Here is a 4,054-nt window from a genome sequence, read left to right on the forward strand (position 1 = left end):
TGCATCTAGATTGATATTTACACATAGATATTGGTGAATGGGTGAAGGAAAACTGGAGCAAGAACATTAGAGAGGGGTAGGAATGATGTAATCTCAGGTGTGTGAGACTGTCAGTCTATCTCAGAAGAAAGGAAAATGCAAGAAGAACAGAACACTTAATAACTGAGGGGCTTGTTTCCTTGACGTAAGAAGTGGCTATATTAAGGCAGCCTTAATACAAGTGGTAGAGGAGTGGATTATGGAGAGTAGGGAAGAAGCAAGGTGGCTGGGGAGCGGTTGGGAGGAGAAAAGTGAAGGGAAACTGTTGTCACCATATGAAATGAATTAATTTAAAATTTTTTGAAAAGAAAAAATTTGAAAGAATAATACAATAAAAAGAAGTTGCAATATGGAAGCTGAGAACCGTGGGGTAAATGTACCTCATCTAAACTCAGGACAGGCTGTCCTCTCTAGTTCTTCAAAATAATTGTAGTTTTCTATGTCATTTGCTTGTTTCCATCAAAAATAAGTATTTTCTGTATTATTCTAATGTGTGCAAGTAACTGACTCCTCTCTACATCAAACCATATATCTTTTGAATTCCTTTTCAAGTTGTGGGCTTAGATAAAGCTCTCTAGTGACCTGCTTGTGGCATAGTACAGCCTTCCATGTTGTAGGAATGCTGGGCTCCACACCATGCTTCTGAGTTTGCACACTCCAGGGCAGTTTTGCTGATGGCTTCTCTAGCTGCATAATTTATTCTGCCAAAGCCTACCAATTCTGTTACCTGTTAAAATGCCTCACAGATGCCTCACAGTTCATGCAACAGACCCTTTGTTGCTATATGACTGTTCATTGTAAAATTCAAATCTGTTTGAACTTTGAAGTTTTTCATAATAAGGCTTAGGAAAAAATAACAGTGTGGCCTTTTTGTAGCCGATTCTGCCATTCTTTCTCTGTGTGGAAGTTGACACAAAGAAAAGGCAACTCTAAGTCATACCACAAAGAAATGGATATTTCCAAAAGCTTGCCAAGTTGAAATATTTAATAATTGACATACAAAATAATTGGTATAATCATTATAATTACCATAATTATCTTCTATATGCTGGGCCATTAATGAGTGCCAGTAATCTTCCATGTATTACCAATATTATTATTTTCTGGATTTATTTTACTTTTATTTGTGTGTCTACATGTGTTGTTATGTGTATGCCACATGTGTGTAGAAGCCCTCAGAGGCCAGAATAAAGTATCATATCCTCTAGACTTAGAATTATGATCAGTCTAAACTGCCCAACATGGGTGCTAGGAACTGAACTCAAGTCCTCTGGAAGATAAACAAGTATTCTTAACTGTTGAGTTGTATTTCCAACTCCTTAATGTTATTCTAAAGACACTTAATGGAATTGCTACTGTAATTATGCTGCAATTTATAAATGCACTAGGTGAGATTCGGGGAGGCAAAATATCCTCCTATCTATTGTCCTCAGAATGACAGGAAAAGCCAACAATATATCCCGGGTCTATAATCCAACTCTTCTGATACAGGGTGATAATAAACTCTTTTCAAGTGAAGCAGCAAGTGGACACTGCATGTAACATTTTTTTTAAAAAAAAAGACATGCTGGGAATTCTCCCAGGGTCTGCCAAGTAGTGACAGAGAGGAGACACTAGCAAACATTTTAATCTCTCACTATATTTGAAATTTGCCAACTACAAAATAAACATCAAAGGCAGCTGCAGTGGCCAGATGTTTCCTTTGTTTCTTCACCTGTGAGCTTGCTGCCTGCCCAGGAAGAATGGAGCAATGCGGAACTAAAAGGCATCTCTCCACGGCCCATTCACTCCTTGGCCTCTGTACAAACCCTGCCAGCAGTACATCACTTAGATCCAAGTGCAGCCATGATTTCTCTAACAGAAACATCAGTCAATTAAAACCAGGAGTCAACTAGCAAAAACACTTTGCGGGATTACTGGGGAGTCATCCTCACATAGATTGGCAGATAGTAATGCTTCCCTGCAAAAGAGAAGAAAAACAAAACCAAACCAGTTGTAAGTTGATCACAAAGGGGTAATGTCTGTCTGGCTTTGTCCACCTGTCACCAACTAGTGTCCTAGAATATTCTCTTCATGAGTCACATGGCACTGCTCATAATCTTACAAAATGAATTACTATGTTACCACTGGGGCTTGTTTGCTTATAATTTATTTTGCCTGAAAACCAAAAGAAATATATGTTCCTTTGTATTTCTAACCTAGTTAAGATTACATTGGTTAATTTAAACTGGGCATATTTTCCCTACACCCCTTATCTCCCCAGATGTCAAATAGGAAATATACATAATGATCTTTAAAGACTAATAAGTTTCAGACTCTGTTAGTGAAGCACTACTCCAGACAGCCTATATGTTTTAACTTATTTAACACAAAGGTCACAGAATGCTTAAGTAAATGACAGCTAATTATGATGGTCAGTTGGATTGCATTAGAAATACCATGGTCAGGCATTAAGGAGGCAAACTTCTGATTATGTCTGTGAGTTTCCAGAGAGGATTTACTGAGTAGAAGAGGGCTTCCTTTAATGTGAGGCATTGAGCAGGCTGAGGTCCAAGACTGCACAAAAAGAGAAAAAGGAGAAAGACAGCAGAGCACCTCTATCATTTTGTCTGCTCTACTTCGTGATCAGCCCAGCTGTCACAGGCTCCTGACACCAGAGTCACCTGCTGTCATGTCTTTGCTCTCATGATAGATAGACAGCATCACAATTTGAAACAAACCCAACTTGTAGCTAAAAGTTTTCCTATGTCTTGTCCAGTCTGCAGCCACTCAGACCCAAATAATCACACAGAGGCTTATATTAATTATGAATTGTATGGTCTAATGGTTCAGGCTTTTTACTGACTAGCTCTTATGCTTAAATTAATCCATAACTCTTATCTATGTTTAGCCATGTGGCTTGGTACCTTTTCTCCGTTCTGCCTTGTCATCTTGCTTCCTCTGTGTCTGGCTGGTGACTTCTGACTCAGCCTTCCTCTTCCCAGAATTCTTCTTGTCTGCTTATCCTGCCTATACTTCCTGCCTGGCTACTGGCCAATGAGCATTTTATTCATCAACTAATTAGAGCAATACACATTCACAGCATACAGAACGACATTCCCCAGCACCAACTTTCTTCCCAAGTTGCTTCTTTCAAGTATTTACTTCTGGTAAGCCAAGAAACAAATACAATGAGTGCTCTTAAACCACAGTCAGTCATGGATCTGACATGTGACTGTACACAAGAGGACCCAAGAACTACCCTCTTAGCTGCAATTCCAGTCTCTTTAAACAGCACTGGTTCAATATTTAGGTGCATGTTAACCATTTTTAAATAAACTTTATTTGAAAATAAAAAGTAGAATCATTAGATCCTAAGACAGTATCATTAAAACCCTGTTTAAACCAATATGCCTGTTCATGCATAACACTCATGCTTGATCCTGCCCTTCTAGAGCCATATGAGTCATTTTGGAAGTAGATAGATTTACTTCACATCCTGTTCCTTAGGATTTAGCAGGCACTTGAACTTCATTTCAGAGGACTGTTACCTAGCTCTCGATTTCATGTGATGTCTCCCTTTTAGTGTATATAGGTAGACTCTAAAGAAACTAAGTCTGTTAAAGTCTTTCCATCTACCAGCACTAGTACTTCATTAATACATTATTACAATTACAAATGAGAAACACATTAAGACCATACCCTTTGTTATGCACAACTTGCTATCAGCCTATGTTGATGATGGTGGTAGCCACAGAGCCACTGTCAGCTGACTGTGGTCCAAGGTTCATGAAGATTCTTCTGTTTTAGGTGAGTCTGGGCTACAAAGAAAGACCCCCCTCTCAACAAACCTAAACATTGTGACACAACAGTAAATGCATTATTGAGTAATAAAATTGAAATTTCCCAAAGTGTTTGGTTTTGAGCAGTACTAGGTATCAATTAAAGTGTGACTGGAAGTCACTCTAAGCTTTATTTCCCTCTGTGTTAGTTTTGAGAATACTCACCATGCAATCAAAGAATGGCATTCCTCCAT

The 4,054-nt window shown here is 38.6% G+C and overlaps 1 long non-coding RNA gene across 1 annotated transcript; it reads right to left on the reverse strand.

Annotated features, from left to right (window-relative positions):
* Positions 1-1,658: 1,658 nt before the first annotated feature.
* Positions 1,659-3,818, reverse strand: LOC143272180 (uncharacterized). The gene is made up of 2 exons (XR_013049621.1): positions 3,721-3,818; positions 1,659-1,999 (listed from the first exon to the last, which is right to left on the reverse strand). It is a non-coding gene; the product is annotated as an uncharacterized LOC143272180 (long non-coding RNA).
* Positions 3,819-4,054: the final 236 nt, after the last annotated feature.

The sequence above is a fragment of the Peromyscus maniculatus genome, chromosome 3, assembly GCF_049852395.1.
Source record: "Peromyscus maniculatus bairdii isolate BWxNUB_F1_BW_parent chromosome 3, HU_Pman_BW_mat_3.1, whole genome shotgun sequence".
Lineage (NCBI taxonomy): Eukaryota > Metazoa > Chordata > Mammalia > Rodentia > Cricetidae > Peromyscus > Peromyscus maniculatus.